The sequence below is a fragment of the Acipenser ruthenus genome, chromosome 5 (assembly GCF_902713425.1).
Source record: "Acipenser ruthenus chromosome 5, fAciRut3.2 maternal haplotype, whole genome shotgun sequence".
NCBI classification, from domain to species: domain Eukaryota; kingdom Metazoa; phylum Chordata; class Actinopteri; order Acipenseriformes; family Acipenseridae; genus Acipenser; species Acipenser ruthenus.
In genome coordinates this window covers 30,690,473-30,706,280 of record NC_081193.1, presented here as the reverse complement: position 1 = coordinate 30,706,280, position 15,808 = coordinate 30,690,473, and the positions used below count along the sequence as shown (strand labels likewise).

The 15,808-nt window shown below is 35.2% G+C and overlaps 1 protein-coding gene across 1 annotated transcript in view; it reads right to left on the bottom strand.

Moving 5' to 3' along the window:
* The window catches only part of LOC117402922 (CUB and sushi domain-containing protein 1-like), a 778,430-nt gene that overhangs the window by 246,823 nt on the left and 515,799 nt on the right, over positions 1 to 15,808 (bottom strand). The window lies entirely within an intron of this gene.

The window sequence follows — 15,808 nt, the reverse complement described above, 5'->3', positions numbered from 1 at the left end:
TCACAGTCTGACAAATGTATGCTTAATCTGCCACATGCTAACAGATGTACCTGCTGTGTTAAGAATACTTTTACAAAAAAATACTGTTTATTAAAATTAAACAACATGAACATTGATGGTGTTTATCTTGTACTCTTTTAGTGCTGATTTCCCTTATTAATGCAAAAATGTTTTTAATTATGGCCACTCTGAGAGAATCCAACTGATTCTGGACCTTAGTTTTATCTTACTTTCTGCCAAATTTGAGGTTGTTTTGTGAGCAAACGACCAAGTCATTGCAGTAAGATCTGTAGTGCCACTTAGAAACTTGTGATCCAACTGCTTTTAGGTTTTGGACCAACGTTGTATCTTTTTCTACCAAGTTTCCAGTGGTTTTAAGAACATTCACTCAAGACGTTGCAATGATATTGTCGATGGTAACAGACGACAGATATAGACACGTTCCCTGCTTGAAACAAAGATACAAAAAAGTTTATATAACTCCCCAATTAATCAGTTGTTATTATGTATGTTATTAGCATCCCAATAAATAAATATTTTACAAATCTTTTGAGAATCCCGTCTAAGTTTAAAACACCTTTTCTTAATGTATTGAGGGAAACCAGGGTGTGCACACATATTATGTGGTTTTGGAGAAAACGGAATTAAAACAAAACAAAAAAAGTAAATAACAGTGAATGTAACAGAAACCCCAACATGTGAATATGTTGACTTCAGCACTGGCAAGCAGCCAAACAAAACACTTTAAAGAAAAGATGGAGAACCAAGATATCAGTTTCCAATGTCAGCTTTGCCGTTGATTTAAAATGCAGACCAGTGCCAAACATTGGTCTTTGTCTAATCTCATTCAACGTTAGAAGTGTGTATAGAAGAAAACCACCAGAAACAACATACTCCTAAAATAAAAACACACTAGTACAACCTCTAAACATGAAATACTGACTGCATATGGGACAATTACATAGCGCATTTCACATTGTATCAGTGCTCATTGGTTCATCAACGAGAGAAGCGAGGTGAAAACAGTGGTATTAAGTTTTTTTTTTTTTTTTTTAGTGCAGAGAAACTAGCTGAATATGTGAACGAACATTACTGCATATTAATTCGAAGGCAATAATCCAGGTCTGTGTCCCTGCCATAAATAGTTGATAGATATTAGAAATACGGATCACAACGTGTTTTGCCTTGCACCGATTTACCACTTTGTCAGAACTTGCACAACAGTTTCTAAAATGGCAAGTGATGCGTGGTATACCTAAACACAGGATTAACAAAGTGCTGCTTCAGATTTGGCAAATGAGTCAGAATTGGGTATACAGATGCAGGTATGATTCACGCTTTCCAAACACTGGCCCAACTTCCAAGGTGAATGTTACATATAATGATCAACGTTTTGTTTTGTTGTGGTCCTATTTTCTGTTATGAGGAGACTAGTAATAAACAAAAACCAAAATGGTGAGCTTTTTTTTCATTGTACAATACCCCCCTTTTCCACATTCATTTTTTGAAGTTTATTTAAGTTAAATCTGAGTTTTCATCTACGTGTACAGCTAAAAACAAAAGGCATATGTAAACCTCAGTCATGCTATTACTTTATGAAAATGTGTCTTGTTGCCACTTAGTTTATTGCGAAGAAATTACAATGGCAGGGATTTAAAAAAAAAAAAAAAGTGATGTATTTTCTGCCTGAAATACACACATTATAAAACTTTCAAAATGTTCCTCTATTAGTTAATTCAGCGGTGCAAAGTAAACTGGAATATTAGTTTTATATGTAATATTTTAAGCTTTCTTGTTTATGGTGATTTGGTTATAATTTTGTATAGGTTATAAAATGTATTGTGTACCAATATCTATACATTTTAGAAGTATTTATTAATTGGCACTCAAATTATGTTTAATGTTTATGTGTAGGAAAAAAATTAGTAAACCACAGGTCTACTCCACCCAGCTGTGCTTATGAGTACCTGCACTCTTTTGTTAAGAATTTCACCCAGAGTTTTCCACTTTTAAATGGTTTCTTACAAAGTTTACATTAAATGGTATGGACTGCCTTCAATTTTAATGGTGCACCCCTGGCACAAGGAACACCAGTTTCCACAGCTGGATATACTGTTTATTACAGCTGTGGAAATTATTGTCCCCAAGAAAGCATGTCTTCAGGGGCTCTTAGAAATTTAAAATTCACACTGTCCACTCCTCACATCTCAATAGACATTACAAACACTGCATAGCCTATAATGTGACTCTTCTATTACGAAACTAAGGGGAACACCTCCTTAAGATGTACGGTATTCTACAAAATAAAGCTTTGACATGACACACTTTGTGTGATAGGACCTTAAGGTTGAAAAGAGGTACCGACACATAAAAATGGGAAATATGGAGTATTGTGTACTGTATTTGAGGGCTAGAACCAACTCCCCAGTAATGTTGTTGAAGCTGACACCCTGGTATCCTTCAAGAAGCTGCTTGATGAGATTCTGAGATCAATAAGCTACTAACAACCAAACGAGCAAGATGGGCTGAATGGCCTTCTCTCGTTTGTAAACTTTCTCATGTTCTTATAGCTGACGAGGACAGAGAGAAATGACAAGATCATGAAATCAAGCCCACAAAGGCAAATATCTTTGTAGCCGGTGGAAGTCTTGTACAATAGCAAGTGAGGATGTTACTGTAGTGGGATTAGATAGAAATAGACATAGTTAGCATAAAAGGCAATAAAGACCATTGTGACATGTAGTAAACATTTGAAAACTATACTGGTGTCTATTAGTAGTAGTTGCTTTAAAGTAAATTTGAAGTATTTTTTACTGTCTTCTTAATGTACTCATCTGATGAACAGGAGCAGCTAGCACTTTTTTGGGGGGGCTTTCGACACTTGGGTTGTGAAATGTATTTTAATTTTTTTTATTGTACATGTTATGTACATATAGTTCTTTTTTGCAACAAAAACACAGTTTTTTGTTTTGTTTTTCATATGGCTCATCATTTTCAAACTGCACAATTCTCATCTGTCAGACAAAAAGCTACCAGAGCTGGGATCCGGCACAAAATAACCACTGATGGTAGCCATGGAGACACAGAAATCTCCAGAAAAAACTTTCCAAAACAGCTAAAAAAATGTATTAATTATGAATAACCCTACGTTTTGTTTATATAATGAGCTTTAGATTAGTTTTGTTCCTACACAGGATTAAATATAGTAATCCACATGTGAGGGGGTTGTTGTTATGGTGATCGGTAATATAAGATCAAATAAGTAAAATGTATTTTCTATGTGAACAGCATTGTAGTACTTCAATCTAGTAAGTATAGTGATCACTGCAATTCTTTTCAGTTACACCAATGGAGCTTCTTTTTATCATACACTCATCAATTAATTTATTATTACAAATGAATTACTATTATGAGTCATACAATGTTCTCTGATAGTGCAGTTCTTAAAGCTTAAATCAAACCACCAAACGATAACAGCATAATCGTTTGCTAGTCTCACATTATTATGCTTTAGCCTAATGCTTAAAAACTAACCATGTCTTCTCTTGAATGTTTGTTATATAATACCAATTAAACAAAGTGTGTGGAGCTTTTGTGAACTGATTACCATATAGTAAAAGATAGATGCTAAATACTATTAAAAGTAAACTGAATCGTCTTGAAAGTTGTGGTTGTTCTTTGCACAGTCACAATTTCAATCAATGTTGTGCTATTGATTTGAATAGTAGAGCACCTGTTTCAAAAATATCCTTTCTATGCCTTATCTATTGCCAACATGGATATGCTTTTTACGTTTCTGATCTGGTGAAAGAAAATCATTAAACCATCACACATAAATAATGAATATTAATTTTAGGGGTAATCAGGCTTAGCCAAAAAGTCACAGGCACGTTTATGTTAACATACTTGTTCTCATTCACCCTAATGGGTTTAACCCGAAACTTACTTATTCATTTATATTATATACAAGAAAAAAAAAATCAGTTGTGATGATAATTTGAAGACAGCAATGGTTATTCACTGTGACAGCTTTTTTTTTTGTTGGTCTAATTAAAAAAAAACACCCTTAAGATATGGTGACTGTACCATATTACTGTACGACTTGTGGTGGCAATCGTTTGTTAGAATGTTTCATATGTCCAATGAATTTGTGTATTTAAATGTGACTGTGCTGAAAGTAGAGATAGTCTAGTATGGGCTATACTGTAGATACCAAAACGTGCACCGATAAATGCAAAGAAAGACTAAACATGACTTAATAAATTAATATTATTACAGCAGAGGCTGTGGCCAATGCAAAAATAATATCCTATTTGAAGAAATGCTAGCAATATATAAAAAATAGGTAAGTATAAGTAAATAAGTATACCTGTTTTATCAAAATGATTGTACACTGGTAAATACATTTTTTAAACCATTTGGGGAAGAAAAGCTATTTATAGAAGTAAGAACCTAAAGCCCCCCACCTGCTGAGTGCACTGTATCAAGGATTATACATAAAGTTTTTATTTGACTATTGAAAAAAAACATTCGTACAAAATCAAAACACAGAAGGAGCCTGAGGGAAACAGATGACTACTGTACGCTGTATCCTTCTTCTGTGAGGAGTATAAGCTTTATAGTCGCCATGTGTCATACAGAACATTCCATTTATAAAACAGTACACCGTTTCTGCACAACTTGTATTAGTGCTATACTGCAAAAAATAAATAAATAGAATTGTCCCTTATTTTTGGTTTCTAGCCATGGTGTTAAATGTAGATAAGAAATGTGTGTACTGTGTTCTATCAGTAGCTTCAGTGAATTTGGTATTGTGTATTGCTTGCTTAGGGACTACCCTAAATTACAGTTACTAACATTTTGTTTTATTTTTGTGCTGCCAGAACTGCTTGTAAACTGTCTTCTGCAAACTGTTGCACGGATCTGCAAGGATTTAACAATGCAAAAATGCATTGGTACGTATTGCTCAACATGCTTGACCATTTCATATTTTGATAGTGTAGATAATACGTGTGATCATTGTTACCTATCACAATAAGTATTAGGTCTATCGGTGAACTCTTCTGGTTTATGGCATAATTAATTCTAATACTTCCGCTTTGAAGTTTTAAACATATTAGATTCTGGGAAGTCTCCTATCAGATTCAAGAACAAGACCCTACTTTTGCAGTGAAATGTATTTTTCAAGATTGTTGTTTAAAAACTGGGACAGTGAAGCTGTGTGGGAGATTTTCCCCTAGAGATTAGTGCTGAATGTGCTACTCTCACGCCAAATGTGAAGATTTGGTAGGTCAGTGTAGTTACAGTACTACTGGATACTTTAGGTTAAAAAGCACATAGGTTTACTGGAAAATACTGTAGTAGCTTGTTTTATTTTAATTAGGAGAAATACAGATTATTAATTTAATGTAATTTCATAGGCCTGTGCCTCCAATTTAGGAAGTCTAAGCAGCTAATTAATTCTCTGCATGATAAAGGGCACTACTAGCAGCTATGTAAAAAGTGAATTTTGAGTTAAGTAAATTAGATTTAGGCTAGTAAGTTGTGAGAGCGTATTTACTGACATTAAAAAGAGTGGTTGCTAGGGATCCAACACAACAAGCCGAGGTCCTTAAGGAATATTCTAGTGTTAAAAGGGCGGTGGTATTTAGATCATCCACAGGTTTGGTTTTTTAAAACCTCACTGCCACATAATACAGTACAATCAATTCTGAAGTATAAACAACTCTGGTGTAATTTACTGAACTAAGGAAGCTATTACAACCAAGAGCCATTGTGCATTTTTTTATTTTTTTTTAGCTTTTTGGACTTGACCCTTAAATCATAACTGAAAACAGAAAGTTTTATTATAATAGATTCATCATTTACTGTAGGTATGTTTTTTCTTTCTCTCTGTAAGTGGACAATCTTTAAATACCATACTTTTTCTTTCACATTTATGATAATTTAGCACTCTGTATCCCAATGTCATTTGTATGCTAATTTAAACATTGGTTTCACATTAATACCGTAGTGTAATTATTAGGGAATGTTTTGATCCCTTTTCCCGAGTGGATCACGTCTTTACCCACTGTGCTATGATGAATACATTAGAAAAACTTAAACTGTTTCCACTGGGAGTAAAATAAATGTATGCCACTAGCATACGCTGTCAGCACTGATATGCCTTTTATCACAGAAAGTATGAAAAGTTATCCTTGTTGACTTCTGTTTTACTTTTAGTAACATCCCTATTGCAATTATATGTTGTTTAACTCCTTTTTGCCGCTCATTTTTTTATGGATTGAAGCTGATGTAACAGCACAGCATGGTCCAAACTTAATCCAATGCATGAGTGGTTCCCAACCTTTTTTGAATATGGGGATCACCTTAGTGTTTTAAACCTACTCAAATGTATAATTGTTGACTAAACATTATCGGTATAGTACTTTTAACTATCAGGGTCAAGAAAATATTCATGCTATTTGGAATCTTTCTTGCATTCATTCAAATCAAATGAGAAAATAACCACTGCATGTCACATTGTTCCTATTTTCATACTTAATGAGAGAATATATACTGTATATATATATATATATATATATATATATATATAGTAACACATCAGGGAGTGGGTTAGTATCCTCCCTGAAGAAAACATGTGCGTATGCACATTTTGTTTAATTGTTTTATTATTTTGGTAATTTGTTTATTGTTTAATTATCACCCGCACCTGATATTTATTGTAAATTAATGCCAGGAGCGGGGTATTTGAGACGTGCAGCATGTCTGCACAGGGCTGCTGAATAGAAGGAAGCAATAGAGAGGTGCTCTGCTTCCGAGCAGTCAAAAGGCTGAATTAAACTGTGGTTTCCAGTGTTTTTATGACAGGTAAACGGCTTAGCCGTCCTGCGAGCTAGTCAGGGACCTGCATGAAATGTTTAGTTAGTGCTCAAAACGGAGCTAGGTGTTTTGTTTCGTTTTGTTTATTTATTTTTGTGTGTATTAAAATTAGCGCGTAAGCGCTTAAAAATCAATTTCTTGTGTCCTGGGTCCTGTTTTTAAAGGGGCAGCGAACGACCGTGAGTGCCAGCCGGTTACAATATATATATATATATTAAACAAATAAGCTTTTACTTGTCAGAGTTGCGTTTAATTTAACTGGACATTGCCAGATTTCTGCATGAAGCAATATTACTGAACTGTCCATGTCTCGGTTTGATGTTGTTGAAAGATGTTGTTGCAAAGGGTGGTTGTGATGGATAATAAAATATATTTCGACCAATTGCATCTTCGTTTAGCATTTGCTCTCCCATAGATGTGAACTGAGCTTTCATTAAGTCAAAATGAAAAAAACTGGTACTTGTGTGGATTGATTTTAAATTTGATTGACAGTTGATGCTGTGACGTAGCAGCGGGCATCTACCGTCTGATAGAAGCCTGCTAGAGCTTGAAGCTGATTGGCTGATGGTACTGAATAATTTTCTAAGCAGGGGCGGCATTTAGGGGTGCAGGGTTTCATACCACTTGTTAATTTTAGGAACAATACGGATTTATGTAGACCTAGACTTCTCCAAGACAACTAGATAGATAGATAGATAGATAGATGCAAATTTCAAGGTTCTTGGACTACAACATATTCTCACATAATTCTTAGTAACTTTGGAAAAATACATACTTTCTGTAAACTCTGCAGGACTGATTTTAACAGTGGGACGTGGGAGCAAGAATGTTTGTGGCACAAGAGATCACAAAAACACCAAAAAGCCAGTGACGCTCACAAAACCAGCGCTTCAATAACATCAATCATTGCTAAAGGAAAGACAGAAATCAAGAAAGTTACATGTGCAGAGACCTTTATATGTTGTGACTAGTTCAGCAAACCTGTATTAGACATGTTCCCAGACTCACACACTGCAAAGTATTCTGCAGAAAAGTCTAAACGTTACTCAAATAGTGAAAGATAAGTGTTTCTATTACAATTTCAGCATCAACATTGCTTTAGAAATTCAGATTGATTGATAATATATGTTCATATACAGGAATAGTGTGTTCATTTAATAAAATAGAAGATAATTGACAATGAAATGTTACTGACAGTTACTATTTTTACCATCAAGTATGTTAACTCTACTTGACAATCCATTAAGTATTAATTACAGTGTAAAGCTTCCCCATAATTTAGTTGATTTTTTTTTAAAGAAAAAAATCATACAGAACTAAAAAGAAAAAAAAATAGGTCTTAAACAATCTGATTTTTACATTTTTGCAACCTTAATTGTTTTCTTTTTGTTTTAGAAAAATAATTTCCCAAACTTCCAATTGGGAGAAATATTTGTAAATCAAATATAAACTGTATATGTAGACTAATGAACTTGAGTCACATCTGAAAAAAACCTGTCATAGGAGAACATTTTAAACCAGACAACAAACACTCTATAGCAGCGATTCTCAAACTTTGCAGTACTGCGACCCCCTTCTACCAAAATAAAATTACTTTGTGTTACTGCATAATAGTTTGTATTGATAAGTAAAACATGCATTATAAAGCAATATCAACAAAACTAATATAGTAATTACTTATTTTTACAGCCAACAGTATAAAAAAAGAATACATATTTTTTAAATTACATTACTTACATAATGGGAAGGGGTGAGCTTGCATGAATGAACAAAAATGCTTCAACTTGGGACATAATAAGAAGTTTACAAAAACAATCATTGCAGGGGTAAGTACATTTTATTTTATATAAAAAAACAAAAACAAAAAAAAATGACTTATCACTACTAAGAATAGTGCGCAGTGTATCAAACTGTATGACTCATATCTGTGTTAAACAGGGGTGAAATTCTGCCGGTACTCACCGGTACACCGTATCGGGTCATATTTTAATACCGGTACTGGGTACCGGGTCTTATTTCATCCGCTTTTCATCCATTGCACTTGCATTCCGTTCATTCACACGAGCGCAACGTTTCTCAAATGTGTGTTCATTCAGCACAGTTCATGCAGCTGGCATTCTGTTTCCTAATACTGCGTCTCTGTCTCTCTTAGCTATTGGCCACAATTAAAGTCAGTATAATGACAGTATGTTGATTGGCTGAGCTTTCATTCTGATTGGATTTCATTTTGGCTTGCGTCACAAATCACTGCCCATATAGCTTTGTGTCGATGCTCATTGGTTGATCAATGAGAGAAGAATTTAGATATGAAAATAGCGGAAAGGAGTAATTATTAATTTTTCGGAGAAATTTTCTGAATATTTGAACAACCATTGCTGCACGTGAAGGCAACAATTCATGTTCGTGTCCGCCATAAATTACACAGTTGATAAATATTTGAAATAATTATCACAACGTGCTTTGTCTTGCACCGATTTATGAAATGGAAAGTGATGTGTCGGACAGTAGGGATTAACGTACAAAAACAGGATCAACAAAGTAAAGTGCTGCTTCGGATTTGGTAAGCAAGTCAGAATCGGGATACAGATGCAGGTCTGGTTTTACGCTTTCCAAACACTGGCCCAACATGCAAGGTAAATGTTAAGTACAGTGATAAAAGTTTTGTTCTGTTGTTATTTTCTGTTATGAGGAATGTAAATGTTTAATGCCCCTTTTTGTACAGTTTATTTCAGTGAAATTTGCTTTTGCACTTGTGTGTAAAGGCATACGTAAACCACAGTAATGCTATTACTTTATGAAAATTTGTAATTTGTCACTTTGTTATTGTGTAGGAACCACACTGCCAGTGATTTTAAAAAAAAAACAACTGATGTCTACTTTTATACTGCCTGAAATGTACTCATCTTTTTCTGGAATAGATCGTGGTATAATTCATCGACACAGAAACACAGCAGAGAAGCATATTGTAGGATAAGTAATCTGTAAAAAAAATTAAATAAAAAATAACAGGGATATATGTTCTAATTATCAATGTAGCATAGCCAGTTCCTGTTGTAGGTGAGCACCCAGGGTCTGGAAAGTATGGGGAGGATTTCAGAGAATACAATGGAGATTGAAATAGCCAAGTCATTTTTTTTTTTTTTTTAAGAGTAGTGCCCGGTACATTAGAAATTAGAGGGGTATTTCAGCCCATATTGCGCATTGTTTGAATTATACCTTTTTGTATAATTTTAATTTTATGCATGTTATGTAATCATTTGTTGTTTTATTATAAAGCTGAATCTCTAATTTATAACTTTCAATTTAGAAATGATAGAAATCACTTTCTTTGTGGTTTTTCTCATTTTTTTTTTTTAACTGTCCAAACAATTAATTTATTACGTTGTGGAATAAAAACGATATAAAAGATTTTGTTTATCGGTTAACAAAGTTTTATTTTTTTTTCAGCCTCTTCTGTCTGTCTGTATGTTTTCAAACATACAATAATTTGAAAAAAAAAAAACACTCTTCCCACGGTCTTACACCTCAGTGGTCAATGATAAAACATTACATCACAGCAAGTTAATCAAATTCAACTTTACATTTAGCTTGCTTTTTCGGAGCAGCCAGCGAATCAAATAGCACTATTTGCCTTCAGTTCAGACTTCCACCTTGCAGTCAGCCACATCCTGGATCCACGTTGTATTCGCTCAAAATAAACGGGTACTGTTATTAACTTATTATAAACTTATATACACAGAGAACAACCTGTAAAAGTATGTGTGGCAAGCGAGGTTTGCTAGTTATATTGCTGGATATTAAGAGAAAACAGCAATGTTTATTGTATAACAAATGTATTTAGTCGTATTAGCAATCATTTAACGATTCATGATTTAATTGTTCAATGTTTCATTTTCATTGTCATATCCAAAAGAAGTATGTAGAAAAAATGCACGTGTGTACATGTTACATTACATGGTACATGTTCAAATATATGGCAGATGAGTAGAGCCATGAACAAAAATGATTTTTTTTTTAAATTAAGTTAAAAACACCACAAAGTTGAAAGGTGGAACAGAACGGAGAAAACAAGTAAGTGGCATATTTGATGGAGCCATAATCTCGATTAGCTGCAGAGTTTATTTCAGACAAACATTGCATTAAGTTATTATGCTGAATGTGTAAGGACGCTAACTCAACGACATTGTAAACTAGAACTGAGGCAAAAGAAAGTTGCAACAGAGAAAATAAAAAAAGAAGCGGACTGCTGTCATTTTCTTTTAAGGCTGTGTAACAGCAGTCTTGCTACTCGTGATGTAAGGAGTAGTTGCAATGAATGACTGAGTGAATTCTCTGGATGACGTGGATGCGTGTTCGCTGCTAGATTGATAGGAGATGGAGACAGAAGGTTGGGATTGACACGCCCCGCAGGCACGCAGGATTATTTATACACAGATTCCCCCCATGTGACGCTACCAGCAATGAATAATTTGCTTTTATTTGAGATAATAACCTTACCAAACAAGAATCCGCACCTAGCTTACTAAAAATTATTCCTCAGAAGAATGATTATATAATCAGAGCTTGATGATGCTTATCTTTCTTTGAGTCCAATTCTTTGTATAATCACAGTTTTATATTATACTTTCTTTTTTACAAGACTGGACAAGTCATGACTCCATATATGATACGCTTACAAACTTGAATAAATGAGGGACATTAAGGCTGCTGTGGCATGCACTTCTTAGTGTTGGTAATTTATTTTCAATCGATTTTACAATCAGAGTTGATAAGAAAATGAATAGCCCACGGATTCTCTTTCCCGAGCCTACAAATTGTCATGCAAATCTATACATACGCGTTAGAAGAAATAGAGGTAAAAAATATGAATGTTTGTGAATAGTAAATTAGCAAAATACCCAAACTTTAAATATGTATCTATGTTGAACTGGCATTTTGTATAAACAAATTTAAAAACATTTTCAGGTCTCATCCTTTTACTGTCCCTCCCAATACCTGTGGTGTTCTGGATAAACCACTCGCTTAGAGTGTATAAACAAGAGTTTATTAATACCTATAAAAGTAACAAGTAAATAGTTATGCTAGAACACATTCTAATGGTTTACATGGTACTTGCCATCTACATGGTAGTCACCATCTTACTTTTCTCTCATTAACTCCACCCACCACTAGGTGTCTCTAGCCATCACTATACTACATCCCTCCCTTTGTTAGAGATAAAGGGCCTCATGCATTAAACGGTGGTAAATTACCTTAAATACTGTGTGGTAAGAGAAATCCATACTGCACGCAAAAAGGAAGGCGTGCCCGCTCTATTCACTAATATAATAATATACATGAATAAGGCGAGCTAAATGGTTCATTTGCCAGTCATCATAGCATGCGAAATGCTGCATGTGTTGCACACCCTTTATTTTAGTATATGGACACTCCAAAGGACAGGTAGTCCGGCTCTCACTTTGTGAGAATGACAGCGACCAAGGAGGCAGCAGCCGGCACCAGCTACATCTTCAGTGGGTCTCTGTAGGATGAGGGGAGGCTGCCCGGTGTTACGCAGATTTCTGTATCCCCATAGAATTCTGTATCCCCTTAGATTTGACGCCTGCGTAGATCAAGATTGCTACATGTAAAAAAATTAAAATGTGTTTTAAAAGAAAAATACAGTTTTATAAGGTTATTTATAATCAAGGGTTTCGTGTATTAAGCAACGCAGGAGGCTGAGCATACTGTAGAAAATCAGTGGTGTTAAATGTGCTGTTTTATTTTGCTACAGAATTAGTTTGGTCTTGTTTTCAATATTTGTTGCAAACTGCAGCAGAACTCAATGGCAGTGCTTGAGAACACAGTGGGACTCGGGCACAGGAATATCACACATCCATGTCCAGCTTTGAAAAACTGCATCTGCACAGGGATGGAATCATGCAGGGATACAGAATTCTGCGTAACACCGGGAATGTCTTACTTTGAGACAGTCAAAGTGGAGAAACAGAAAATAATGAATTGAAAACAAATATTTGTTTGTTCACCTTTATTCATGTGTTATTTTGAAGGTACTCTGGTACTGAAACATTGGCTAAATATAAATGTGTTTCTCTGAAAGGGAGCAAGTGTGCAAGTTTCTTTTAACATACTTATTTTCTTTCAATTTTCAACTGTTAACTAAGGCTGTTGTAACCCTTTATAGTAATCACAGAAATGAACTTAAAGATTTACTTTGTTGCTTATTATTATTTTCTGGAATTGTTCAAAGGCATGACTGACAAACTGATTTCTTGTAGCCTTGCTGCAACCGCTGGTGAAGAAATGTCTTTAACTACAACTGCCTTAGGATATGAAGAGTAGTAGTCGATTACTGTGAGGACATAATTGTGTTTTATAGGACCAACAAGATTGATTCTTAGCTTTGTCCAAGGACGTGTTGGTAAGTCCAGTGGTTGCACGGGTTGGTTGTTTTGCAAAGGCTGATTCAGCACACAAGCACAACAATTTATTTATTTATTTATTTATTTATTTATTTATTTATTATATAAATTTAGTCGTCGCCAATTTTTTACCCTGGTTTTTCTCCCCAATTTAGTATGCCCAATTATTATCTGTATCCTCGGCTCACCGCTCGCAACCCCCCCGCCGACTCGGGAAACGGCGACTGGAACACGCGTCCTCCGAAATGTGCTCCTGCCAAGCCGTCATTTTTCGCACTGCAGATCCACAGCAATGCCACCAGACCTATAGTGCCGGAGGACAACACAGATCAGGCGGCTCCACTGCAGAACCACAGGCGCCCTATCGGCCACAGGGGTCGCTGATGCGCGGTGAGCCGTGGATTCCCCTGCCGACCTAAGCCCTCCCTACCCGGGCAAAGCACAACAATTTCTAACCAAACATTCCACGTCTAAGTCCACGTTTGGCCAATAAAACTTGCTGCACAGATTTTGTTTTGTACGGACAATGCCTTAGTGCATTTCATGTGCTAACTGTAACACTTGATTGTCTTTAGTAGTTGGTAGGACAATTTAATTCCTTCGGAGAAGCAAGCCTTCACGTGTTGAAAGCTCAGTTGACCACATGTGCTCAGGTAAGGTTTTTGGCCATTGTCCTGTTTCCACAATCAAGCAAAGTTGTTTAATAACAGGGTCCTGTTGTGAAGCAAAGTTCAGCTCATCTAGAGACATTGCTTCCTAATCACTCGTACATATGGAAAGTACTTTATGCACATAGTCCTCAACTATGTCACATGATTCAGTCTCTGGCAATGGTAAGCATGACAAGGAGTCAGTTCCATTTGTTTTTTTACGATGTGTTCAATTTTGACTTTTCTGGGTTAAACATATGAATCAAGGGCTTGTGTTCTGTTCGTAATGTAAATTTGCATCCCCAGAGATACATTTGGAAATGCTCTACAGCCCAAACACATCCAAGTGCTTCTCGCTCTATCTTTGAATAACGTCTTTCTGTGGCTGTAAGAGAACAACTGCCACAAGCTACAGGCTTTCTGGAACCATCCTGCTGTGTTTGTAACAGTATAGCTCCTAACCCCACAGGACTTGCATCGGTTATTACTACTGTTGGTGCACCTAGTTTGTATTAAGCAAGGCGTGGTTCATTAGTTAGGGCTAGTTTCAACTGTTTGAAAGCAGAGTCTGCTTTGGAATTCCATTTCCAATCAATGTCTTTTCTCATGAGCATACAGAGTTGTTCTGAGATACTAGCATAATTTGGAATTAATTTCATGAGGAAACCACAAGTTCCTAGAAATGAGCGCAGTATTCCAACATTCTCTGGTCTTGGTGCCTTGATAACAGCATCTACCTTTTTAGTGTCAGGCTTGACCTCTTCTGCTGCAAGATGTCCTAGAATTTAAATTTCCTTCAATCCAAAACAGCATTTATCCCTATTAAGCGTTAGTCCCTTGTCTTGAAGCCGATTGAAAACTTTCCGAAGTCTTTGCTCTCGTTCTACTTCATTTCCAGCATAGACAACAACATTGTCCATGTACCACACTGCACCTGGCATGCCAAATAGCATGGAGTCCATGGCTTTCTGGTAAGCTTCAGAAGCACTGGAAAGTCATGGTGAACACGGCTTGCATGGAACCCATTAATTTTGACATTTATTGACTTTTGAATTGGCGGCAGTACAAAGTTAAAGCGGTAAGCAAATGTCAAATAAAGGTGAACACTAACACAGAACTACAAAGACATTTGGCAAAATTAAATTCTAAGAAACTAGCACAGCAATATCACAAACAATTTAATGAAATTGGAGGGAACAGCTTTAAAGGAGAATTAAACAAATTAACTTTTGTGCAGAAAATATTTCTCTGTATACCCTTGATAATGATAAATGTAAATGGAGGGCGGTTTACAGTTTTGGAGATGCATGAAACCCCGATTTACCTGACAATAGTGTAAATGCAGATCTATCCTTCTAATCTTTTAATTTACATCTTGTAATACCAAAACCACAGTTGTGTTAAATAGACATGAACGAAAATGAAAAATTCTCAATTTACAACCAGAACATGTATTTTAAAAATGAAATATTCCTGTTACGGTTGTTTGAAAAGGTAGGCTACGGTTAAAAAAAAAAAAAAAAAAAAAAAAAAAAATCGAAAAAAATCCATTCTTTACTTTTGATTAGGAGCGTGTGTTAAAAGAATAAATGAAAACACAAAATACATGTTAAATACATTCAATATGTTTATTTAGCAAACATATTTAAATGTATTACATTAATAAATATATTTTAAAAGTTTGTAGCTGTAATCATTCTGTGAAATTGTCTATTTTTAGCTATGACGAAAGGCTTTGTCCTAAATATATTTTTCAGTGTGTAACTTCCCTCCAAAATTCTCTAAAGATTCTGTAAAGAGACACTGCCTTATTCTGGTATGTGTTGCCTTGTTTTTATCTAATTGGGAAAGTTT